The sequence below is a fragment of the Ursus arctos genome, unplaced genomic scaffold (genome assembly GCF_023065955.2).
Source record: "Ursus arctos isolate Adak ecotype North America unplaced genomic scaffold, UrsArc2.0 scaffold_13, whole genome shotgun sequence".
Lineage (NCBI taxonomy): Eukaryota > Metazoa > Chordata > Mammalia > Carnivora > Ursidae > Ursus > Ursus arctos.
Window position 1 is genome coordinate 6,491,579 of NW_026622797.1, and position 27,931 is coordinate 6,519,509.

Consider the following 27,931-nt stretch of genomic DNA (forward strand, 5'->3'; position numbering starts at 1 on the left):
AATCCACTGGACTGTTGGTTGAAGATGGGCACACTTGAGGTTGCTAAATGTAATAGCTCAGTAAAGAAGTGAAAAGGAGAGTCGTAGATCACCTGCAGTGTGCATATGAAACTGAGGTCGGCAGGCTACCATCTGCTGTGGTCTCCGCTTGTGTTGTATGGTTCACAAGCTAAGAATGCTTTTGCATTTTTAAGTGTCTGGGAAATATCCAAAGAGTAATGCTGTGTGGCCCGTGAATGCTATATGAAGTTTATATTCCAGTCTCCATGGTGACACTGTAGCAGAAGGCCGTGCCACCCATCTCCTTATGTGTCGTCTGTGCAGCTTCCATGCCCAGGGCAGGGGTCATTGTTGCCACACAGACTGGATGCCCTGCAGAGCCTGACATACCTACCTCTGGCCCCTTCAAGAAAATGTGGTGGACCCCAGATATGAACCATGCACACCGCTAAGGCAATAGCTTCCCCGTAATGGTTGCACAGGATTTGGCTAAAGTTGATGTGAATGTGCGTGAGTGAGGAGGGCATTCTGGTTGGCGCAATCAAGAGTCAAGGTCAAGGGTCTTAGGGTGATGGGGGGCTGAAGTGGGGACAAGGACCCCCTTACCACACTGGGCCCCCTTATGGTTACATTTAGATTTTTAGTCCACAGGCGATGGAGAGCCAAGACAAAATGTTAAAAATAAAAGCAATATATAAAATGACATTTTAGAACCTTATTAGTGCTGAAACAGTCTGTCATTGAGACTGAAGTTGGTGGCAGATTGAGGGCAAAGAGGTTAATTAATAGACTCTTCATATGGTTCATGCTGGAGGAACTATGAGCCTGGGTCGGAGTGGTGGCCCGTCGAAAGGGTATAACGGAGCAGCATGGAAGAACATGAAGGATACACCCAAGAAAGGAGAATCATGGATCCCCACCTCAAGCCTGGGGAAGATGGTGGAATTACTCAAAAATACAGCTCAGTATTTCACTCTGATATAACCTCTCTGCTACACAGGCGAATCCTGTGACTGCACTTAGGGAGACAAATCCATGAGTGATGGTTTGTCCGGGACCCACAGGACTGGACCTTTTTCTGGGGGTGTCACTGGGCAGTGCTTCTATCTGAGAAATATGCTCTGTTAAAGTCCTACAGATGTTTCTCTTCCACCAGAATCTCTCCTCTGCCATAAGCCTTTTCCAGCGCGGTAAGCAGCCTCTTCTATTTTTGTGGTCTGTGCTCCAGTCTTGATTGCCTCAGATGGTAGATGTGACCTATTTATATTAACTTCCAATTGTTCTTAGTGAAAACAGCAAGAACAAATTATTATTGAACCCCAAGCTTAATTATTTTCATACATTATCTAAAGTATTTATTTCATATCACTCTAAGTATTGTCAATGACCTTATTTTAGATTTAGGCTTAAAGAGATTAAGGAAATGAGCTTATGAGACTAAGGGTTTGAACTGGGCTGTGTGATCTAAACTTGTAAGCTCTGCAGTTTCCCCATTTTTACCCCACGTATGTTTACACTAAATGTCATATGCTCAGATATCCTCAGTGATCAGACAGGTGATTTAAGCCTTAGGTCAGAAGTATGCAGTGGAGGGGGTGAGGCCCGTGTTCAGGGAAGAGACCAAGGCCCAGGTAAGGAGGCTGCTCCTGCCAGTTGTTAGCAGCGGTGGGGGTGCTTAAGGGGCTAATCTTTTACGTAATTAAGAGAAACCATAAATGTGGATTTTTATGTGAATTTTCTCATTTAAAAATATGCTCCATGGGGAAAAAAACAGAAGACAAAAAGGAAAAACAACCTGCAGCATCTATGTAAACGCGCAAACCGGGGCCGTACCATACAGGTTAAATGGTGCGTTACCGTGAGGTGCTTAGAGAGCCGGTGTGTAGTAAGCACTTACTTCCAGTGAGTAACTGCTGAGAGGTTGTATGGTGAGAACTTAAGACGACGACTCTCCAGACTCTTCATCCTGCATGGATTAGAATTCCTACGTCATTATTTCCCAGCTATGTCAGCTTGGGGACATCTGTTACCTGGGATAATGGTATCTACTCCTTATTTCTTGTAAAGATTAGTTAATATATGAAGAGTATTTAGAACAGTAGCTGGAAGGGCGCCTGGGTGGTTCAGTCGGTGAAGCGTCTGCCTTGGGCTCAGGTCATGATCTCAGGGTCCTGGGATCAAGCCCCTAGCCTGGCTCCCTGCTCAGCGGGGAGTCTGCTTCTCCCTGTTCCTCTGCCCCTCCCCCTGTTCATGCGCTCTCATTCTCTCTGTCTTTCAGACAAATAAATGCAATTAAAAAAAAAGAACAGCAGCTGGAACATAAATAGACATCTTAAATGCTTTCTTGTTACTTTTTAAATTATTCATGAGTACTTAGTGGACACATGTACACACACACACACACACACACACACACACACACACTTATGTACTTCACCATGAAATCATACCAGACTTTGGCTAACTCCTTTCAAAGAAGTGGAAGCATCTCCCCTCCCACCCTGTTCTTCCAGAAGCTCTGTGTAGCCCCCGCAGCTGCTCACCTGGACCATCGTGTCCTTGGAGCGATGATCTCTTCCACCCAGCAGCCTAGGCTCTGCCCCATCTCAGAGGCCCACTCCCATGACCACCCCACACTTTGTCAGGTCCTAGAACTGCTCCGCATTTGATTATTAAATTCCGACTTCTCTTCCCCCTGTGTTATTTTTGCTCTGTACCTTGTTAACCCCTCTCTTAAGTTCCTCTAGAGCTATCTGGCCTTTTCTTTTCATCATTTCCTCCCCTGATAGGCTCTAACTTCAACTACGTTATTTCAGATATCATTAAATTTCCATTCCACATTCTGTACAGTTGCGCATTTGTCTATATTCTAAATGTTGGTAAGCCTCCTGTATCAGGTAACTTGCTGGATTGGATCCCTGGTGCATTTTCAACACTTCACCGAGTACCTTGCCCACAGTGGGGCACAAAGCTAATAATGTGAAGTGAATGGTGTCTGTACTTGAACCCTTACACACTGACTCAGTAGATCCACATACTTTAGAAATTATACTTGGCATTTTGTGATCACATTAATCATAGAAAGTATGACTGTTTCACTACCACCTGATTTTCTTCCTTACATTTATATTCTGGTACTTGTATTTTTCTCTACTTCTCATTACAGACCTGCAAATTAGATATTATTATCTAGTGTTTTTAATAAAGAGACTCCATGAGGTTAAGTAATAAGCCCAAAGTCACACAGTTAAGAAATGTTGGTCGCAGGGATGAAAAGTCTTCTGTGTTTCTTTAAAGCCCTTTTCTAGGGTAGATTGTTCACTCTACAAAACTGGTAATCAGTGTCCTATTACCCAACTACTTCCCTATACCTAAACCATCCTTCAGAAATTCTCTTGGGGGGAAAAAACTACTTAAAGATTTAAGGATAATGGAAACAATGATTCAATGATTACTTATTTTACCTGAAATTTTATTTTATTTATTTATTTATTTTTGTAATCTGGAATTTTAATATAGTTACTAGATGCAGCATCACTGGTACCTGGTAAATAAGTAGAACAGATCCTTCGATTTTTTATTAATGACAAACATCCACACCCAATGGTACCTTCCAGTAACAGCTCTGTGGAGCCGCTGAGTAATCAAGAGTCTGCAAGCCAACGCTTAGCGGTGGGTTGGGCAGGAGCCTAACGTTGCCGAGAGGAAGGATATCTAGGTAGAGAGTAGGCAACTCTTGGGTTTGATTTGTTCAAACTTTATAAAGATCTACAACTGACAGTATTTTCTCTCATCAAGAAAAAAATAAAAAGAGAGAAAAGACTTCGTGTGGCTGACAAGTTACATAGTGAAGCAGGATGTGGTTCATCTGAGCTTCCGCAAGCTTTTTATATTCAAGGAGAAAAATCAGAACCTACTTAGCTACCTGGGTTATTTTTTTAACATAATTTTATTTTTTTTCTGTTCTGAAAAAAATCGGTCTACAATATGCCCTTTGCCTCTCATGAGTCTTAATAGTAAACTCCTAAGCATTTTTTGTTGTTGTGGGGGACTTACTCATAATGCCAACATTTCTTCAACACTATTTAAATTTCGTGTGCAAGATAATGAGCTGCCTCCTACATGATGCTCTAAGGTTTAATTGTTTACATGTTTCACATTTAATATGATGCTTCTAATGAATTGGCAAGGAAGACAGATGGCCATTTCTGTCACTGTGTTAGGATGGGGAAACTGATGTCCAAGGTTTTGGCCTGACCTTGAGGATAAATTGAATATCAGCTGGGACACCAGGTTTTCCTCTGAATTTAAATCAAATTACCTTCTTTATTTCATGGTGACCTTGACCGGGATTTCCACTAACCAAATAGCCTTTAGAAACATGAATGCTCACTGGAAAATAGTGAGCAGTGGCTGATTGGAAAAACATGGCAGGCCTCCAATTTCCATTTGCCTCTTCAAAGATTGTCCACTTAGGTCCACACAGAAATGACACAGGGTTGAACACAGAAGGGCGGTTGCTTTGTACTGGTATACATATCTCTGATTATGTGCTTGAACAATAAAATAGGTAACCTAAAGTAACCTCTGTCATCACTGTCTCCCTCATTAGTGTGGAAAATCAAATGACGAGCAAGTCATAGCCTCAGAGCCTTTCTTTTTTTAATTAATACAAAAAAAAAAAAAAAATGTGGGCAGAAAAAGTAAAGTTTTCCAAGATATGTAGGAAACACACAGCTTTTAGAAATAACTGGAAATTAAAGAAGGAATTTAAATTGGAAGAAGAAGCAGCACCGGGAAGCTTAAAGATGCTTGTCCTTCCCCCTGGGACCCTGCCAGACTCAAGGTTACAAGGTCAGCAAGTGTGGTCCTTCTAGTCTGTCTTACTGTAAGTGTGGTGGCAAGGAGGGAGCCTTCTGGCAAGCTGTCAAAGATTTCCTGGGACCAATTCCTATGAACACAAGACTTCCAGAGACTGTGTGACATGTTAAAAATTGTTCCTGGGCTGATGAAGTTTCATTAGAATATGATCCTGATGGTGAGGAGGCTGTCCACAGGGGTCATGGTATGACGGCTTCTGCTCAGTCCTGCAAGCTCCTGCTCCCTAGGTCCTAAGAGTGCCCTCTCCTGCATCCCATGTCCCTCCCTACCACCATGTGTCAGCCATTGCCCACATTCTAGAAGGACTTGTCCTCCTGAAGACAACAGAGCTTCTGGGATAGGGAGAAATGGACTCACTTCTCTAACAGGACACAGGTTTAAAATATAGTAAGAATATTTATGACTAAAACAGTTTATCGACTAAAAATAATTAGAAGCTAGAATGGATGTGGAATTTAGGGGAGAGTGCACACGGCATAGCATGTTTGTCTGGCAGCAATGGACTTGGGACTGTATGGGTACAGAGAGCTGGAGACAATGGCTTTCTGCGGTCTCTTTTCTGTCAGATGTTCTGGACTTGAATTCTGCTGCTGTGCAACTTTGGGCAAGTGACTTAAATCTTTGTCTCAGTTTTCTTGTCATAAAATGGAAGTAAACAATTTCATTAAAGTTCTTGTGGATTAAATGATTTAATTCTCTCAAGTGCTTAGCGCAGTGAGAACAAGAAATAAAGTAGCTGGCGTGGAGGCACGTAGTAGACATGGAGGAACTGTTGCTCTTACTGTCGTTTCAGGGGAAGAGTGTTTTCCCAAAAGGCATCAAAGCAATGGCTGAACTCACATCCTAAGCTTCCACCTCCAGGACTCTTTCGTTCTGATGAAAGTTACAGATTGTTCATCTCCCCGCACAAACTCGGGATAACCCAAGTTATCCGCCATCAACATCTTTTTGTTTGCACTCAGTTTATTAGTTTTCAAATGAATCAGAAGGAAGGAGATTACTGCAGCCAAGAACTCAAGGAGACTTTTTCCCCCTACAATCACTATAATTACTTTATCTCAAAAAGAACTTTATCTTTGCCACTCTAATGAGATACTCTGCCATGGAATAGCATTAAAGCTAAAAGGTTTCTGATGAGAAATGGGGCAATAAATAGAGTAAGATGTAAAATGCCTGGCATGATGGATTTTATTTAAAATTGGTTTATAGATTAGGAACAATTTATATGAGGGAATTTATTAAGAAATATTGTCTAAATGTATAATCATTCCTAAACTTAATATTTGTTACGGATTAATTGTTAGTGAGGAGTCTACTCGCTTCTCTTAATATCAAAAGCTATGTAATGAAGCCTTGGAATATATTTAAGCTTATTTAGAAATGTGTTACAACTCCGTTTACTTATTTATGCAATTATTAGGCATTTCTGAGCTTTTAGAGTTTAATGAAAGAGTCATTGCAAATTGTCTTATGTTATTTAAATATATATATTTTACTTTTATTTTATTTATTTTTTATTTTTATGTATTTTACTTTTTAAAGCCCATTTTGAATATCCTAAATGTGTAACCTGGCCCTGAAGTCTCTTTGATTTGTGTTGTGATGTTAGGCCTACAAAGAAGTGAGTTTTTATGTGGGTTTATCTCACATTAAGGATTTAGAATTGGGAGGGAGCAGAACACAATGCAGCTCTTGTCTCTTGCTGGTGCTGGGGCACCCCATGTCCACTTCTGCCCCTTTCCTGCCATCAGTTCTCCATGAGATTTCTCTTGGCTGTAGGAACTCTCCTCCCTCCATCTTTCTGAAGCCCACCTTCTTCGTGTTATAGTCTCTTTGGTCGTCACTGCAGACACCAGCCCTCTCAGCCGCACGCTAATGATGCCCTCACGCTGATCAAGTATCCCATCAAGAGTAACTGACAAAAAATTGAGAGATTAAAGGATTTTCCTCTTTTTCTCTTTTACCAAACCAATACCTGGAAAAGAGCCAGTTTAAGGTAAAAACAAACAAATAATAATAATAAACCAAACCTCAAAGTATTATCATAAAGAATTTTAAGTTTTAATGATTTATTTTATATTGAGCATTATTTTTGATAGTTTACAAATATATTGAACAGTATAAATTCTAAATGTAAAATGATCTTCTGAAATTGGCTTGATCCAGGCTTCTTCAGGGTTATCAATGTCAGCCGATATAACGTATAACAATTTAAAATTGTAAGTGAATGCTACCACTGTCATTCTCCTAAAACTTACAGTAGTTTTGGATAATCCATGCCTAATGTTCAAACTTAAAAATACTCTTCACCACCAACATCTATCTCCACTGACTGCAGATTAATTTGCTAACTTATATGACCGAACTTACCAAATTTACTAATTTATCCCCCCAAATTATAAGGAATAATATCATTCTGGAACATTCTTTTGGAATTTTTATTTATATTGTGATTGCACTATTCATTTGGCTATCTTAAACATATTCACTGATACATTTTCTTAGCAGATTTTAAGAAATGCCTCGTTTACTAAAAGCTAAAGATCATAGGTGAATTCATCTTACGAAAGTTTTCTTCTTGAACATATTTGTGCATATATTCCTTTGAATGTACGCAAAATGTTAACATTTCATGTAAGAACTTTTGGGTTATAATGATTTATTTCTAATGTTTATTTTAGTTATTCTGTTTTTCCCAACTTTTTCTTTATGTTCCCACCAATTTCTCTATTAAATATTTACCTATTTCCCCCAAATTTCTTTTAACTGATCATAAAGTCTGCAGCATCTTATATCGAATTGGATTGTTGCAATGGCTTTCAAAGACATCTCCAGTGTGAACTGAGCAATGTTATATCCCTACAGGCAGGTGAGATGTTAGATGTGTTTTTGGGCCAACTGTTTCCTGCTGCAGCTCGAGGCCATTGCGGCAAATAGTAGGAAAGAGGACTTTGAGCACACAGCACGCTGAGGGCAGGGGAGGGATCTGAAGAGCTCAGGGAAACAAAGCATGAGAGACTCTTAAAGATAGAGAACAAACCAGGACTGATGGATGGAGGTGGGTGGGGGATGGCCCAGATGGGGGATGGGGATTAGGGAGGGCACTTGGTGTGATGAGCACTGGGTGTTGTATGTAAGTGATGAATCCTTAAATTCTACTCCTGGAACCAATATTGCCCCGCATGTGAACTAACTAGAGTTTAAATAATTTTTTTTTAAAAAATGAAGAGCTCAGAGCACGAAGGCCAAGCTACACATCTTATAAATAATCAAATACATTATTATATTAGGTAAATTGGCTTTTTTGCTTATTTGGTAAATCAGCTTTCATTGAATTGATTTTCAGCCAACTTCCCTAGAAGCCCCTCCTACAAATGGCCATAGAACATACATGTATAGAACATAGTAGTTTTATTTGTCTGAAGATAAAAAATTTCGTGAAAGTTCTGGGTCATTTTAATGGCTCTCAATGACTCCTCCAATGTTTTAGCTGGGGTTCTGGTGGGAGAAGAGCCATAGATGAGAGAAGAGGAAAGTGGAGGGAACAGAATGGCCTCTTGGACTTGGCTTGAGCCTCATGGTTCAGAGGAGAATGAGAGCAGAGTCATTTTTCGTCAGAGTCTGTGTGAGAACTTGGGCTAAAGTCAGAGCTAGACACATTCAGAGCTGTGGAGAAGGAAGCCCAGCATCCCTTGAGTACCAGGGGGATCCTGGGCAGGACTGCCAGATTAGCACACAGATATGCAGGATTCAACTGCATTTGATTTCAGATGAACAATGAGTTCTCTTTTAGGATAGTTTTGTTCCAGACCCTGCATGAAAAGTAACTACACTACATATTTTTTTTTATCTGAAATTCAAATTGTCATCTAAACTTCATCTGGCAACACTAGTTCTGGAATCATGTCTTCCCTCTTTGCTGGGACATCTATGTCATTATCATGGGTTACTGGCACGGACACCAGGGAGACCCTCAGTGGGCTTTTGGCCAAGCTGCATAGAGGCAAGCACAAGCTGGAGTAGATGAACAGCAAGACTGATGAACAGAACATCGGGGAGCTGACAAACACATCAGTGGTCAGGTGTGGGGAGCAGTCACAGGGGGCGGTCTAGAAATAACAGGATCTCTGAGGAATAATCCCAACATCCTTGTGTGAGAGTAACTATATAGTGGCCACCTAAGCCACACTCATACCTTTACTGGATGGAAGTGTTTGTTTCTGGAGGACTGCTGATAATTATTAGTAAACTGAAGGGAACTTCTCATTAAAAAAACAAACACAAGATTGGGGCGCCTGGGTGGCACAGTGGTTGAGCGTCTGCCTTCGGCTCAGGGCGTGATCCCGGTGTTATGGGATCGAGCCCCACATCAGGCTCCTCCGCTGGGAGCCTGCTTCTTCCTCTCCCACTCCCCCTGCTTGTGTTCCCTCTCTCGCTGGCTGTCTTTATCTCTGTCGAATAAATAAATAAAATCTTAAAAAAAAAAAAAAACAAACACAAGAAAACAATAAATGTGTTTTTGTGGAATGGAAAAAATTAGTTCATTTTTTCTATATTATGTTAATGTGAATATTAAATAGTTTATAAACAAAAAGTAAAAATATAGTTACCTATTGAAATAGATACAGTGTCAGATACACATATAAAATAGTTCGTGATATAAGGCAAATGTTATATGTAAATTTAAAGTTATTTATGAAGTAATTGAAATGCTCTCCCGCGGAGCTGTAGGCAACTTTAGTCCCTATGTACTGTGTTCCATTATTTCAATTACAGAAATTCTTATGTTGAGAGCTTTTGTCATATGCTTCATGTTGCAGAACTTTTCAGAATTTTTCTTTGGTCATTTGTTGTTAGTTGGAGTGATTTCAGTAAGTTGAAGCCTGCATAAATGTTGGTTAGTATTGGTAATTCACTGACATTTTAATCTGGCTGATAATTTGCATTTGGACTTCAGTGGAGAAAACTTTTCGCTGCTTCTTTATTTAGGGACTCTGTATTAGTAAATGACCTTTTTTAAATCATGGATTTACTTACAACTTTTTAAGAAAAAGAGTAAAAAAGAAAACAGTCTTACCAATGCATGTTCCTGGAGCACACCTTTAGGACGTCTACATCAGAGTCCCCTGGAGCTATGGGTACTTACCAGGCAGTTGCCCTGCATCCAGCTGTAAATTGTGTCTAACCATTTCTGCCTGGATGCTCAGCCATGCTGCTGACCCATGATGATAGTGTGAAATTTCTGAAATTTTGGGTAGGAAGTTAAGTCATGCTATTCTAAGATGCATGTGTATATATTTTAAAGTGTATTGAATTCTTTATATCTATCTACTATCTACTATCTATCTATCATCTATCTATCTTTATCATGACCAATGAGTATTATTAATAACTGTAAATTATTGAATGTTTCCCAAACACCAGGGTCTAACCTCAGCACTTTACCAAAATATCTCATTTAAATTTTATATTTGTATAGTTCTTTTATTAATTTTCATGTATATGCATTGTTATGCCAATGTCATTTTTTTATGTGAATGATGGTTAAAGTTTTCCAAAGTCTGTCAATCATTAATGACATATGGTCATTAATCTATTTAATTGGAAATTGATTGAGCTATCTAGCATTGTGTTCCTTGTTCAAGATGATACCTTTAAAAACAAGAGAAATATCTATTGGAACTACATAGACTATTTTGGCAAAATCACAACCTTCATGTATGTATAAAACATCAAGAAAAAATAAGGTTTTTCAAAGAAAGTTTTCCGTGTATTTTATTATTTCATTGTAATTTGCAGTTAAATGTAGCATATTTTAGAACTGTGTTTCTTTATTTATTGGTTAACACTGCAGTGTAACCCCAGCAGTGATAGAATGGACACTCACCTAACAGAGGCTTAGCCCATAAGGATAGAAGTGTTTTAAGCACTGACGGGGTTGTTTGTCCTTTACCATCCACTGTTCATGGCACAGCCCTGGGTATCATGGCATCAAGTCTGCAGTAGGATGGGATGATGGGGAACAGCCTGTATGTCTCATTTACTTAAAAAAAAAAAAAGGAAATAATAATAATAATAATTTTTAGAAGGCTATCTGCAGGCTTCTCCTTATATCTCAATGTTCAAAACTTGGTCATATGGCCACTGGCAATTACAAAGGAATCTTGCAAAGCAAGTTTTTTTTCCAAAAATGAACAGGATATCCATGATTGGCTTAGACCAATCTTATTTATCCACTGATTTGGGTCCATTGCTTCTCCAAACAAAACCAACATTCTGTTAATAAGGAGAGAGAAGGAGATGGACATTGGTGGGCTATGACTAATGGCTGCCATATTTGTAAATGTGTAATTGCTGTAGATTCCTTTATGAACTCATCAGTTTCATTACTGAATCTGTATTATACAACTATATACTCTATTTGTATCACTATGGCCACACTAGAAATTTGGTCAGTCTTGAACTTGTTTTTATATGGAAATGTCATTGTTGTTTCAATAGTTGTTTCTATACATAAATGTAGTTTCTTGGTTGTTTATGGAATGAAAATGATATCCATTTGACCACATAGAAGCATTATCAAGAACTGGGTAAAGAAAAAGTAGATATTTAGGACAGTGCCTAATTTATTTGTTCCTTGCTTAAGAAATACATGGTCCATGGGGCGCCTGGGTGGTGCAGTCGTTAAGCGTCTGCCTTCGGCTCAGGGCATGATCCCAGCATTCTGGGATCGAGCCCCACATCAGTCTCCTTCGCTAGGAGCCTGCTTCTTCCTTCCACTCCACCTGCTTGTGTTCCCTCTCTCGCTGGCTGTCTCTGTCAAAAAAATAAATAAAAAATCTTTACAAAAAAAAAAAGAAAGAAAGAAAGAAAGAAAGAAAGAAAGAAAGAAAGAAAGAAAGAAAGAAAGAAATACATGGTCCAAAAACCTCACTGGGAAAAGATAACTAGAATTTAGGAGCCCTGTCTTAATCCATAGTAGATCATTTGCCAGTACTTTGTAAAGAACAAATTTATTACCTAGCACTTAGAAAATGTGGGGGGTGGGAAAGACACGTTGAATGACCCTACAACAGAATTAGACAAGACTCTACAGATCAGAACTATGATATGTTTTTGCAGTCATTTTACAGAAGCATTGATACTAATGCATGCATCCATCTTTCACCTGGGAATATTAAGCTATCTGCATAAATGCATCATGAAGCCAGATGAGAAATGGAGAGGTTAATTGACTTTACTTGGGTCCACCATGAGAAAGTAACCACACTGAGAATTAAATCTGAGAACTGGAGTTTAGATTCTTATTCAAAGCACCCATTTTGAGATACATTCATTCTCTTACTAGGACCGAGGGAGCATAGAGCCTTGCTTGGCAGCTTTTTCCTGAAAAAAGCCAAATTTACTAGATTACATTTCTTAAAGTGGGAGTGGAAATTTGGATAAAAAGTGAAACATGGGTGTTTTCCTTTGGTGAAGAGGCAATAGAAGAGTGCTGGTGTACTTGGAACATAGGGAACTAGGGAAGGTAGAGGGGAGCTTTCATGGATTATGACTGCTTTCTACGTGACTGGTTAGGTCCACTGGTTTGTTGGAGGGCATGATACTAACAAAGCTAGAAGCCATGGCATGAGCCCTGCAAGGGCCACTTACCTTTCGGAGTCCCTGCAATCACTTGTTAGTAGGATTAAACTTGGGATTCTCCCAGCTAGTTTCAGAGAATTACATTTCTGTCTAGAGTCATCATGACCCTGAATTTTATGTCTTTTATATCTTCAGTGGTGCACTGGGAATTTTGTATTAATTTAGAAAGCCATACCAATTAACATACGCTGACCTACAATTAAAATTATTGGGTAGGCCATCATTTAAAGCTGAGCTGGTAGCATCATTTCATGGACAAATGAAACTTTCCCCACCATAATGTGTTAAAAATAAATGAAAAATCATGTTATTTCTCTTTCTTACTGAATAAAATATTCTATTTGAAGTAGTTAGGTAGAGGGTCAGTGAAAACAAATGTCATATAATCTGCAAGTTCTGTAATGTTACCATAAAGCTAAGATTTAAGCTTTGCATAAACAGATGTAGGGAGGATGATTGTATTTATACATATCTATATAAATCTATGTAGTTATATCCCACAAAATAAGTAGAGTGTGACCAAAAAATGAAAGACTCTGTTACTTGGGTACCTCTCAACTCTATTCCATTCCTAAACTCAGTACCTTGAGGCAAAAACTATACCTTTTCCATCTTTGTGCTTTAGAAGAGTGCTGGTTGCAGTAGAGATGATTAGACATGATTTGTGGAGTGAATGAATCATTGAACTGATGGCATCATAGTTACTGTATGCCTTGGCCTACCCGTAATCTTATAATAGGAATGGCCTATGTTGTCTTCCAATCTAAATTTCCTCCTGATACAAAAATTGCCCTTACAATATATGCTCAGTGTTTGTCCCCTGTCTTCTGCTCCAGCACTTTCAGTATTGGAGGAATAATTTCTTTCCAAGTAACTGTTGTCATTGTATAGAACTTTAATTGACAGAGACTTATTTGCCCTGAAATCTGTCTTCGCCCCTAACTTCTAGCTCTACTCTTTGGAAATAGAACAAAATCCAAAGAACTTTCTGTTAGGCAGCTCTTCATATGTCTAAAGAAGCCAAAACAATTTACTTCCTGGGTCTTCCTTTCTCTCATAAGCTGATGACTTTCAAAAGAGACTTTTCAAATGGAAAGTATCACCTTGCCTCAAAGAAATTCATTTTTTCTGTGAATAGCATCAGAGTCCGGAAAGGTCTGGCAAGTGTGTGAAAGAAACACTGTTGCTAGATAAGGATGCCCTGGGAGACAGGGCCAGCAGATGCACGTTTGCACTTGGACAAGGCTTGTGTGGACAGGCGAGGGTTGATCCAGAGCATTCTGGAGCAGAAGCCTGAATTGCAGAAAGGTAAAAAGGGACCTTAGATAGGTGCCTCATTCGTGGAACAGTGATGGTATTCAAGCTGAAGAATCAAGAAGTATATCAGAACTGACAGTTCAGAGAGAGCAGACGTGGTGGCCACCGGTCAGGAGCTGAGAGTACGGGATTATACATGGCAGGGCTGGTGGGGCCACTTGAACTGGACGCCTAGTAGTGATTTTTATAAGGCAGGTCCAGGTGGTTCCAGTAGAAACACTGCACAATCCACGAGTGGTTCCTGAGCACTGTTGGCTCCTTTTTGCGGCTGATGCTTTCGTGTCTTTCACTAAAGGCACTTCCCTGGAGTCCTCATAGATGGCAGTTGCTACCAGGGCTAGTGGATAGCTGAGTCTCAAATACAGTTTCAGCTCAGTAAATAGGTGTCCAGTCTCATGAAAAACAGCCAAGCAGCTGCATGAAAGGCTTTCCTGTAGTCCTGCTAGGGCCCATGTTAGGCTGGGTACTTCCTGAGGGACTGGGGGGGGGCACCCCTTCTCTCTCTCCCCACCTTGAGCTTCTACTCCTGCTCTACCATTGTGCTCCATTCAGTTTCTGATGTCTCAGCATCAAAGCCACGTGAGACGACGAAGGAAAATCGAGAGGGAAAGTTCTTACCTGACCTACCAAAAGCTGTCCTAGGATATACGTGAGCTGTCAGGAGCTGGTGAGTGTGGAAGGCGGGCTCCGTATCACGGCTCCTGTGTGAGCCCTTTAGAGGCCACCATGGGAATTCCAGCCTCACCTGCAGTGATGATCCAACTTCAGCTCCTGGATTCTCACTGCTTCTTGCCCACATTTTCTCTGTTTGAATCTCCTCGGCTTTCCAGGAGGAATGTAGAATGGCATTCATGAAGCTTCTTCTCATTTTCCAAGAGGAATACTCATACACATTTTGTTTTAACAGAGTCCGGGATCACAAGCAGAGCCTGACATAACTGCATCCATCTAGTCTTCTCCATTTGCCCAGTGGGGCTCAGACCCAACTCACTGCCTCCTGCTGACTCTAGAAGAGCCATATCAGGCTCTCTAAGTTATTCCAGTGAAGCCCTTCTTTCTTGATTAAGATGAAAGGAGGCTTTCCATTGTGTTGCGATGTCGATACAGTGCAGTTTTCAACAAAGAAATCATCTTCACAAATTTATCTCTTCTCAGTCTCTAACAAACTGACTTTTGCACACACGATGTTGGTGAGAGATTTCAAAAAAGGCATCGTGTGTGGGCCAGGGAGTGAATGGAAACTGCACTTTCCACCCAGTTTTGCTGTGAGCCCAAGACTGCTCTTAAGTAATAGTTTATTTGAAAAATTCTGTCACCGGGTTTTAGATTTATACATCTGCATATGGAATCAGCATCTCTCTTGGCTTACAAGCTTTAGTGTATCTGTGCTGTGTTGAAACCATTGATATAATGTGCTGTCACATAAGTTGACTCTGTAGAGACTGCAACTATTTAAAAAGTATTTCCATGTCCTTGTCTTGATTCAGATGGCAACTCTATAAATAGCAAAAGGTGGGCGTCTGTTTTGCTATTTACACCTGCAAAAACTGCGAGGTTCATAGAGAAAAAGGGAGTCACCAAAGAAACAGTATGAGGTGGGGCTCTGCTTTGAACCCACGTGGTCTGGAAAAGTCTAAAGATTCTCTTGTTCTCCTCTGTTGCCTCCTCTCTTAGCAGGACTATCTTTAGTTGGTACATCATTATCTTTAACACTACTTGCTCCATAGGTTCCCTGGGGCATTTAAAATATTTTAAGCGTGCAAGATAACTGTCAGCCTTTTCTTCTGAGATGTTCTTATATTTTCTTTGATTTATATTTTGGAGGCACCGTCTTTGTTGAGGCCACAGATGCCGCTGACATGTTCTTTGCTGGATGTCATGTTACCAATGTTCCAGCCATCTATTAAATTCCAGTTCATGGTATCAAGATAATAAGAATGGAAAATGAGCTGAATTATGGGCTCTTGATACCACAGAGGTGCTGTCATTTAGACTAAGCTGTTACTCACTAGTCTTTCCTGAGAAAAAGATTTTCACATCACTTATAATGAAGGACACAATGAACACTGGAATTTGACACTTTTTTCCTGAAATGTTGTCCTTCCTAGTGCTTTCTTAGGCAACATGAATGACTTTTAATAAGAACTTAAATTAGTTTTAATTTGGAGCAGTATGTTCAGGGATGATTTTCTGTTTCTTTTATTTGGAAAACTATGATTTTGAAGGGAGATGAGAAGAGAGTAAGTCGGTACAAATATTACTTTTTATATTTGATTTGCTGGAAAAATAAACACTGCAAATTTACCTGTTACAACTTGAAATTTAGTGAATCTTTGTTTTCAAATGGCCGTGTATTATATTGAACTTGGGAAATTCCAATGAGTTTAGAAAAAAGAAAAATCCATAAGATTGGAAAATGTGCTGTGGTAAATAGTTTAGGTGAAATATGTACTGAATAATATCACAAATCTAGGGAAATGCCAATCTATAAGTTCAGAAAGGCAGAGCCCAATACACGTTTTTCATAGCAATGTCAATTTTGCCTTATAAGATGAGGCTTTATTTGGGTTTGTCAGAACAGAAGACCAAGGTGGACAATAGCATCATTTTGCTTTGTTCTTTAAGATTACATTTTTATGTATATGAGTTTTGAAATAAATGTCTCATTTAGGAGACCGAAATTGGTAGTGTTAGAAAGTGGAGAAAATTGGTTTGCTTTATGTTTCTCAAAGGCCTACAGGCAAGTACTTCTCAATACTGCTCGTTTTACCCCAAACGCGCACAGCGCTAAAATTTGCAAGCACATAGGAAATGCGCATCTTTAACTTCACTGGGGGACCAGGATGGAAGGAAAATCAGAGGAGGGGGACAAGCTCAAAGAAGGAAATTTTGGAAAAGCAATCGAGAGAAAGAGATGATGGCGTGTGTGTTTATCACTTTTTTGTACCAGATAAATATAGAGCATTCTGGTCATCACAGAATTCTGTTGGGCAGCACTAGTTTAGGGAATTCTGGATGGATGAGTAAGATGGAGTTATTTGGATTTTTTACAATTTAAGTGCATTTTCTTAAAACTTAGAAGAAAGAGGAGAGAAAGAAGACGAAAAAGAAGGAGGAGAAGGGAAGGAGGAGGAGGGAGAAGGGGAAGGCGGGGAGGACAAGAAGAAGGGAGTACGGTGGCTATTTGGCTATTGCTGACACAGGGCAGGGTGGGGGAGTGGGGTCAGGGGATGTAATACTAGAGGGATTTAAACCTTAGGAAGGTTTTATGGTCAGTGAGCCCAAGGCCTAGAAATGAGATGAGGTCTGCCTTGATCACAGCCAGTTGTGACAAATGTCCTACTAGGGCCGAGGTTGCTTGCTTCACAGTTACTATTTTATCACCATATTCAATTTCTCCAAATATGTATACATTGCATGAGAAAATTTGGAACCACACATCTTTGGTTCTTATCAGACATCAAAGCTTACAGTCTCTCCCATCCCATGCTGAGGCGGGAAAGGAGGTGGATGTCTTCCAGAGAGCAACCCACTTCGCAGCCAGCCATTTCAGGGTTCAGGGGCATCCCAGCAAGGACAGTGGGTCCGAAGATTATCTGGCCAGCTTGAGCTAACTCTGGGCCTGTGAGGGTTGGGTGTCCATAGGAAGTATGTCTCAGGTCATTGTTAGCTACAGACCAGGTTCTGTGGCAGAAACCCCCCAAAGTTTTCACCTTTCTCTTTCGGATCTTGTTACTTCTCCATCTCCTTATGTCTTCCCCATGTGGCTAGCGGCCGCCTTCCTAGTGCATATAATTACCAATGTGAGAAAATACCCCCCCCCACACACATTTAGAAGCCAAATGCAGTGCAGTGTTGCTGGACAGAAAATCTGATCTACCTGAGACCGCATGGTTGTAGAAAATACAGTTTTGTCAATGAAATGCAAATGTACATTACCCCAGTACTCATGCATTTGTAGAAATCCCTTTTTTTTAAAAAAAGATATTATTTATTTATTCATTCGACAGAGATAGAGACAGCCAGTGAGAGAGGGAACACAAGCAGGGGGAGTGGGAGAGGAAGAAGCAGGCTCATAGCGGAGGAGACTGATGTGGGGCTCGATCCCATAATGCCGGGATCACGCCCTGAGCCGAAGGCAGACGCTCAACTGCTGTGCCACCCAGGCACCCCTATAGAAATCCTTTTTAACAATATATATATTTTTTTCAAATCAGCAGAAAAGTGTCAATAGCAACTTGTTTGGTAAGTTATAAAGGTTGGCTGAAATGACTGAACGATAATGGGCTTTAGAAGTAGGTGAAAAGTAGTTCCCACAGGACCTGACTTTGAGTGTCTGAAATCACATAGCAGTTGTTCAATTGTGAATTAAATTTTAAGGCACAAACAAAAACATTTTAAAATATCATTATTGAAGTTTCCATTAAGGAACAATTGCTGAGATTCACCATGATCACAGCAGTAATATTGTATGTGATCCTATAAAAGGGGTCCAAGCACTTTTCTGCTCTGAAGGCCCCCAGTAGCACTGAGAGACCAATTGCATCAGGGAAGCCATAATAGCAGAGTAGCAGGGGTCCTGCATAGACAGACTCCCCACAGCTTCCTTGAGAGGAAAATGCTGGGACTCTTACACCTCACATGTCAAGAGCCCAGTGGGCAACATCAGAAATCTCATCGAGCCATGTCCTCTTACCATCTCTTGTGGGTGGTGACCTCTCTGGGCAGACAAGGATATTAAGAAGTGTGGTGATTTGCTCTGGGGGACAGGAAGAATGTATCTGGCACATGGATGCTCTACAAACCACTGATCTAATTAGACAAGAGATTCAGAATCTTAACAGAAACAAAGTGGCTCCCAGGGCTGTCGCAGGGACTTTGCTTTGGCTCATCATTTTCCTAGGGGAGTGTGCAGCTGCTGTGTACCCTCCACTCTGTCAGAGCCTGCCAGATTGGAGAAAATAGCCAAAATCTTGCTGGGTGGATAGAGGAGCTGGTGAAGCCTTTTGGATGGAAGAAGCATCTCAAGCAGTGACGGGGAGCATGTGTGTTAGAGAAACTAAGAGAAGGGCTGCAGAGAAGGGTAGAGAGGAGAAAGGGTAGAAGAGTGGCAGAAATGTAGTTTTGTAACAGAAATTGTGAAGGTGGTAGAGGTGATTTGGGAAACCAGATTGAGGCCATTCATTAAAACCTGGGACACCAAGGAATCAATGGGTTTGGGGTAAACTCATTGAGTAAGGTTTCTGGACACTTGTGTTTCAGCTGCCTTTTGGACCTCCAGGTGGAGATGCAAAGTAAGCAGTTGGATAGTCAGATCTTTGGCATGTGGCCCAGCATGCACTCTTACAAGCCTTAAATACACATTTCAGTGAGAAAAAGAAAGTCCTCTGATCCTGCTTACAGATTCTTGCTAGAATGCCAGTGTGAACCATGACAGCTGGCTGAAGGGTAATAACTCACCATCATCCCATCTTTCCAACTCAAGTGTTACATTTGTCTCCTGCTTGGGTGCCAGCATGCCCTCTTCACTTAGGAGGACGTCTTTCTTAGGTGACCCATCACTCTCTCTTGCAAGTAGACTTCTGCTAAATTGACCCCTCCAGTCCTCTGGACAGGCTCCATCGACATAATTGAAACCATGACAGGTGCCATGTGTCCTCAGGCTGAGCCCCGCTGCTACATGTAAAATAACATTTCAGTTCTATGTTATAAGTTTACGCTGGGCACCTCTCATCAAGTTTATTCCCATTCTAACTGTAAATACAAAAGGAATCATGATGTTAAACATAATATTTGAACTTTAGGCAACATCCATATTTAATGGCTGAAGTTTAGTGTATTTGCAGCAACCAGATAGACTACTGGTATACCACAAGCACAGCAAATAACAGCACCGACTGCCGTGCTTCTCCAAAGTAGAGACAAGGTGGAGACTAATTTATTTTGTATATAATTCCTTCTTCATACACACATTATTTGTGAGATTTGGGGAAAACAAGAGGAGGTAAGCCAGGAACTCAGACTACTGATACTCTGTGGATAACATATTCCAGGATTAATGTCTTACTAATATCTGACGCATTGCCAAAGTGAGAATTTATTTTCTGTTTTTGATAACAGTGTAGCCAAATGTCTCCCTCTAGATGTGTGATCTTTGGCAAGACCCCTAACCATTTTGAGCCTCTTTCTCACCTTTAAAATGAAGGCCCTTGGCTACACTATTTTAGCATCTCTTCTATGTCTAAAACTCAGTGTGTCTGTGCCTCCCTTCTGGGCAGGTTGCTAAATAATGCTGGAATAAGCACTAAGACGCACATCAGATGGCCTGATACCTACTGATTGATCAGTGATTCTTAGTTTCTTTCCTTCCTCTTCCCATGTTTCTATCAGTAGTAGTAGTAGTAGTCGTAGTCGTATGTTGCCTCTCAGGTGACCCAGATTGGATTCCGTGGTTCATTCACAACACACTGTCAGCATTGCTCCAAGCTTGACCCTCTACTTACTTGCTTATCTATTTCCTTCTTTTTCCATTTTCTGTTTAACTTCCCTTGCCGTATTTAATTCAAGAAACACAACCTATTATGTGTGAAAACATATTGTCTATGGTAGAGCCTGTGCATGATTCAGAGGTGATGTGACCATTGTACTTACCCAACTCACCTAGAAATGTTGTTCCACTCACTGCGAAGCATCCACTTATTAGGATTTATGAGAATCATTCTTTACTTTCAGTATCAGAAATTGCAACAAAGAAAGCAAACTGTTTTTGTGTGTTATGTAGCTAATCTCATTTTCCTCTCTGCTATTCTTGCCTGAAGGCTCAGAAACAAATGAGCGCCCTGCCTTGAGCACACACATAAAACTTGGTAACTTGACCTGGGATGGGAAAATCACCACCAGCTCTTCTCAGAAATTGTCCTCTCCTCCATTCTTCAATCAGCTCTCCACCCCTGCGGATATCTTCACTTAGGTGTATTGTTGTTGGGTTTTTTTTTTTTTTGGGCGGGGGGAGTTTGTTTGTTTTTAAAGATTATATTTTATTTTGACAGAGAGAGACACAGTGAGAGAGGGAACACAAGTAGGGGGAGTGGGAGAGGGAGAAGCAGGCTTCCTGCTGAGCAGGGAGCCCGATGCGGGGCTCAATCCCAGGACCTTGGGATCATGACCTGAGCCGAAGGCAGACGCTTAACGACTGAGCCACCCAGGTACCCGAGGTGTATTGTAATAGGCTATTTTATATCCTTTCTTGAATCAAACAGGGTGCGAATAAATAAATAAGCTTCCAAATGGTTGAAGGGATTCATTTGTTAAAGCTTATATTTTCATCTGAGAACAAGGCCTATACAATCTAGACTAGACTTAATTTATTTTTGATTTACCCGTTAGCTGATATCCTTGTTGCTCTCTGCCTTCTCTGCTTTTGTTAAGGCCAGCATGCACTTCCTATGGACTACATAAGATGTGGGATGAATTAATGAATTGACTTATTGCAATATGGGAGAGGAAGGGCGTCTAGCATCCTTAGTTGTGTAATCCACTTGCTTTTGTACCCCATAAAGCAAACATAAAGTTCATTAGGCTACTAATATGTTGGCTGAGTTCAGGGCGCTTGGGTGGCTCAGTTAAGTGTTCAGCTCTTGATTTTGGCTCAGGTCATGATCTCAAGGTCATAAGATTGAGCCTTGAGTCAGGCTGGTTGTGGAGCCTGCTTAAGATCCTCTCTCTCCCTCTGCCCCTCCTCTGCTGCTCACTCTCTTTCTCCCTCTCTCTCTCTCTCTCTCAAAAAAAAATAAATATATATATATATATAATTTATATTGTATTTATATAATGTATATTATATAAATACATATTGGTCGAGTTCATTTTCTGCTATGAGTTTTTGAAAATTCATTGGCTAGAATAATTTAAGAAGACCACATATTCAGTTGATATGGGGGACAGGAAAAGAAGAAGGAAGACAAAACGTCTGTTGGGGACTGTCAGATTATTACAGTACACAGCTTTTTTTTCTCAGGCCTCTTTTGGGGCTGACCATTCTACTTGGTGGGATTTCAACAAAGTTCATGCTATAAGTGACTATATGTTTATAGTTTTCAAGACTTCCGATAGCTTTCAACAAAGTGAAAATGTTTATCTGGCGAGAACATGCTGATCATAGTAACAATCCTTTTCTCCTTGTCACTTTCTCAGTACAGCTCCAAATTCACAGAGAATCACAATAAAGAAAAATCACTTCAAATATGCCTTTGCAATGAATTTCACATGTACCACAAAGGCTTCCAGCTGTGGTATCCAATATACATTTCTAGGAAATAGGCTTTGCTAAACACACACACACACACACACACACACACACACACAGAGCAATGATATGACAAAGAGAACTGTCTTCTTTCTGAAATTATCCTCCCAAAACAAAGGGTGGGGATAAAAAATAAATGCAAATCCCTCACCCCCACTAGTTTGGGATTTATCTATTGACTACTTTGACATTGTTTACAATGTTCAAGAACTCTGAAGGAGAATGAGCTCTCCCCTTCACATACACATCGAATCAGTAAATTGAGTCAATGGCCACCCTAGAGATGAGCCAGATGGGCAAATAACGATAGACTTTAGCACATGATACTTCCCTTGGTTGCTATTTACATACGGTTAGAGGCATAAATCTTCGGTGTACAGCTTGGTGACGTTTTTACTTATACACTGTGTAATTCCCATCTAGGTAGAGTTTTAGACATTTTCCAGAAAGTTTTCTCCTGCCTCCCCCAAAATTACCCACACCCCCTAAGATACACACTTTTGATTTCTATCACGAAAACTGGTTTTGTCTGACAGAATACTTTTGTGATGTGACGGAGGGGTTGCCACACTAGATGGACCGTGTTGGGGCTGGGGTTGGGGTGACTCTTGGCTGGAGTCCAAGAAAATGCAGCAGCTGCAGATCAGGAGAGCCACCAGCCCCAACTGTGGTGTCCAAAACCAGGTGGAGACCAGGGGGCCCCATCCATCATGGCACAGATACACATGGTGGGTGGGCAGGGGGGCCCTGAGGTAGTTGTGGCATAGTTTGGGCTAAAGACTAAAGGTGAAAAAGCCATTGGCCTAATTGCTAAGAAGTCTGGCCAGCAGAGAACATAGGTTCAGATAGAAAATATATGGCATCCAGTCAGGCAGCACTGCACTGCAGGCTCAGTTTTCAAAATGCACTTAACACAAAAGAGGAAGAGGGGCGCCTGGGTGGCTCAGTTGCTTCAATGGCCACCTCTTGGTTTCAGGTCAGGTCATGATCTCAGTGCCCTGCAATCAAGCCCTGTGTCAGGCTCTGCACTCAGCAGAGAGTCTGCTTGAGATTCTCTTTCTCCCTCTCCCTTTGCACGCTCCCACCCCTGCTGTCTCAAATAAATAAATAAATAAATAAATAAATAAATAAATAAATCTTAAAAAAAAAAAAAAAAAAAGACCAAAGAGGAAGAGATTATGGATCTTCATGAAGCCAAACACCCAGATAAAATGCTCCTCAGTGAGAGGCTGAGGCTCTAAACCCTGCTAGGTAAAAAAGCCTGAGCGATTACTCATCTCTTGTCTCATAAAACTGATTACTGAAGGATCATGTAGGTCCTTTGGAACACGTAGCCATATCTGCATGCAATACTTTGGCAGAACATGACCCTGTTCTACTACTGAAAAAGGGCCAGTGCAGTCTTTAAAAGGGAAGGTCGAGCCCAGAACTTGAGGGGTATTAGGTACCTCCAACTTGAAGGAAGGGCACTCAGTCTTGCCAGCTCAGCTCACAGAAAACCATCAGCCGGAGCTGGAGGCGGACCAGAAAATCGGTCTGGCAGACTTGGGGCCTCTCCAGAATCAGGTCTGAGACGGCTGAGTAAGCCCAGACTCATGGAGGCAATTATTTTAAGGGGTAGGCTGGCTATAATCTTTTGCACAAAATCAACCATGCGGGGGGAGACTCATCTGCTAAAATCAGTTTATCGGAAATAGAATTATTTTTGTGAAATTCCTGTCTGTGGTGAGGGTTTGAGATTCACAGTTGACATTGTTCAGATGACCCGCAAGGAGAATTAGGTTCCGTATTCTTTCCTGGCGCCTATACTATGTCGTTATGCCCTTTCTAAGCGTCCGTCCCGACCAGTAGCCTCACAGACTTTTTGATCTTCTTGTTAGAGAGATGCGAAGCCCGTCGGTGTTAGAGAATGCCTCTTTAGCCTAGAGGGGGAAAATATGATCTCCAAATAGAATCATAATGGCATTTCTTCCTGGTGCTTAATGGCATTCCAGAGCTTGGCAGGCATGCCACCTAGTGTTCTCATCCACGAGGCCCCGTCACGTTCAAAGAGAAATGAAGGACACCCAGGGCATGAAGCAGGCTCGGCGGGGGCTTCGGGCCTGTGGAGGGGCCTGGTTCAGAGGGATGCCGCTGCTGCTTGATCTATGGTGCTTTATTTATTTTTTTTAATTTGGCAGCTGCCACTGAGATTCAAATATCCCTGCGCAAGGCACTCGCCTTTAATTTGTTTTCTTCATTAAACGTACAGCCAAACTCTGCCTTTGTTGTATTCTTAGAGTAGTTGGGAAGCACAAAGAGAATGTGACTTGCTTTCAATTTTTGCTTAATTATATCAAAGTTCTTTTAAATGAGGGGCATTAGGTAATTTTTCTTGTTCTTTGACTAGCAGCTAATGGAAGCAGTAAGTTATTTTGAAAGTATATTTTTAAATGAGAAAGAAAGGTATAGTCACACCACTGCCTTTTAATAATGAAAGTAGCTTTATAGTTTTCACTGTATAAATAATGCATTCTCATTATATAGCACCTGAAGGGTATGCTAAGTACGAGGCAGACAATACTGATACAACCATCAGTGACCATCCTTGCTGGTATCTTTGGGATGCATTCATACACACAGAAATAGATTGTTTTTTATATTTGTTTTTCTCACTTAACAATAATTTTTCACAATTCTCTCAGAGCTAATTTTTATGCTTCTGTGTTTTTATTTTTTATGGTTACATAATATTCTAGGTTCTTCTATAATGGGTTTTATTTAAACATCTCCCTATTGATCTGTTGATTATATACATTTCATTTCTAGATTGTATGTATGTGTATAACTACAAACAAGGATCCAGTTAATAGGGATTACGTGTGTGTGTATGTATGTGTGTGTGTGTGTGTGTGTGTGTGTCTCTGTGTTTGATGTATATCCTTATAGTTACATCCTTAAGTTCTGGTATTTTTATAGGGTTGATTCTAAAACAATAGTTTTCTGAGTTGAAAGTCTACTGTGTATTTTTAATTTTAATAAATGTTGCAAGATTGTGTTTTTATAAAAAAGCTGTAACAATTCACGTTTTTGCTGTCAATATTTGAGTATCCTTTTTTCCCAGAAAAAAAAAATTATTTATATTCTAAGTCTGATAAGCCAAGATGAAATATTCTTATAATTTATTTCATTTTATTAAGCATTTAAATATGCTTCTCTATATCATATTAAGTTTTAAAACTCACATTGTAAATCGTATATATGTATACAGCATGTTAATCTGTGCAGCCGATGATAGCTTTATATCCAGTATACAAATTACATGTATATTTTCTTATCTGTTGGTTTCTGTTGTCTCTTGTTTTTATTTATGCTATAACTCACTTAAACATTTTTATATAGTCACATGTTTCTAGGTTTTTTTTTCTTTTTTTAAACACCATTTTTCAAATTAAATATTTAATTATTTATTTGCGTGTGGGCAGAGGGAGAGGGAGAGAATCTCAAGCAGACTCCCAGCTGAGCACAGAGCCCAACAGGGGCTCAGTCTCACCACTCTGAGATCATGACCTGAGCCAAAACCAAGAGTCGGACGCTCAACTGACTGAGACGCCCAGGAGCCCCATCTCTATATATTTTTTTTCAGTTTTGGTTATAAAGTTCTCTTTAATCTGTCAGTTTTATGTGCATCTTCTATTTTCTTCTTAAGTTACTGCATTTAAAACTTTTAGTTCATGTGATATGTCTCCTTGCATGCAGCGTGCAAAGCCCAAATTTATTTCTTTTGGAAGGATGGACCTCTGTGATATTACCATTTGTTAAATAATCATTTTCCCCACTGTATTGAAATATTACCTTGGTCACAATAGAGTCCCATATATTGTAATCTTGATTTGTAGGCTGTCTTTTATTTGACAATACCCATAAAAATGTATGACCCTGCATACTATTTTGATCGCAGTGAATTCATAGTATCTTTTAGTTTATGAAAAGGCAAGCGTAACTTTGATCAACTCATCTTTCTCATAATTTTCATGGCTCTTCTTGGACACTTATTCTTTGGCTTGAACTTTAATATGATTTACCCATTTCCACCTCCTCCACAGTAATAGCTGGTCCCTCCATTGGAGACTTTTCAGTGCTTAAAAACGTTGTCATACACTGGAGGCCCTGTTCACTCCAGTAGCTCCTCTGCTCAGATCAGAGTCATATGTTCAACTGAAAGGTAATTGTGGCCAAGTTGTGTTCCAACTGCCATGTTCCAGGAGGAGGCTTACTGCGACTAATTACAAAATAGTGTAATGCCCATAACCTACCTGTAAAATTAAAGATCCCACAGATACCTCTCAATAAAGGGTGAATGGCAGAAAGCATGCACAGCTTGGCTGTGGAACAGCCTCTGGTAGGAAAAATTGATGGAGATAGGGCAACACAGCTTGTTAGTGATACTGGGTGTCAGAGCTCAGCCCTTGGAGAAGGACTGATTGGAGAAGTTGTGATTGGAGAAGTGTCACTTCCTTCCCCAGTATAAACTGAGCTGGGGGTCCAGGCTTGCTGTTGTAGAAGTGTGGCACAGGAGACTAGTGGCCCACCAGCCACCCTGACTCTCCATCTTCACTTTCTATCCCAGATGAAGACCTTACGCACTAGACACACAGTTGTCATGGAGCTCTGCTGACGTACGTTATCTGTATCCTGAACTGTACATGCAAGAAATCTAGCCGTGCTGATCCTTTTGAGTATACCTTCGTGGAAGTACTTTCTACAATCACAGAATATAAGACTGGTATTCTTTAGTTTGATTTGATTTTACCTATGATGGCCAAGGCATCCTTACAATAGCTAGAACAGAATCACATAACTATATCTTACATTCATTTGATACATTTATAAAGCACCTACTGTGGGCCAGCCGTTTTTCTAGGTGCTGGGGATATAATAGATAACAACAATAACAAAAAAGACAATAAAATATCTGCTCTTGTAGCTTTTAAATTATTATGTGAGGAATATAGAAAATAAACCAAAAGATACATAATACATACTAGTAATAAGTGGTTTGAGGAAACACTGAGAAGGATATAGGGAAAGATCATAATGGAGATTCTGACTCAGAGTAGAAGAAATTGGTTACAGGATATGCTTTGCAGATAGTCATTTGGATTTATTGAAGGACTTGATATGTGAGAGAAAGAGAGAGATAAGCATGATGCTGAAGATGCATAGTTTATTATTTATTTAATAATTTATTTTTGCCTGACTGAGTAAATAGTTATGTCATTTACAAAGATTAGGAAGACTGGAAAATGTGTGTGTGTGTGTAGGGAATTGAAACTTCTATGGACATTTACTTCTAAGAAGACTGATAGATTTTCAGTTGGCTGATACATATGATATAAATTGAGATAAATTTCAATTCATTAGCATGTAGATGGTTTCCAGTCATGCACCTCTGTAACATATTAAACAGGAATAATGGTTAAATGCTTTCTGTTTGGAACATTTATCATTTGTCTGGTATCCACAACCCCTTTTGGGAATGCTGTGGTATATGTATCCTTCAGAAGCCCTGGTCATTTCCCATTGTGGAATCCAGTGGGCCAGATTCTTCTCCTCTCAGTTCTGGCATATCCAGGAGCAGGCACGAAACTGGGACTCTATTGTTGGAGCTTTACTCCTGGATCTTGAACCTTGAGTAACACAACCAGATGGGGGCAGTTGACAGTTTTTGTCTCTGCAGTGGCTCTGGTAAGGGCAGCAGTGTCTTTCAGAGGCATGACCTTTGCTTTGGTTCTTACTCCCTAG

At 40.3% G+C, this 27,931-nt stretch overlaps 1 protein-coding gene across 4 annotated transcripts in view; it reads left to right on the plus strand.

Moving 5' to 3' along the window:
* Positions 1-27,931, plus strand: part of PRKN (parkin RBR E3 ubiquitin protein ligase) — a 1,246,455-nt gene that overhangs the window by 465,882 nt on the left and 752,642 nt on the right. The window lies entirely within an intron of this gene.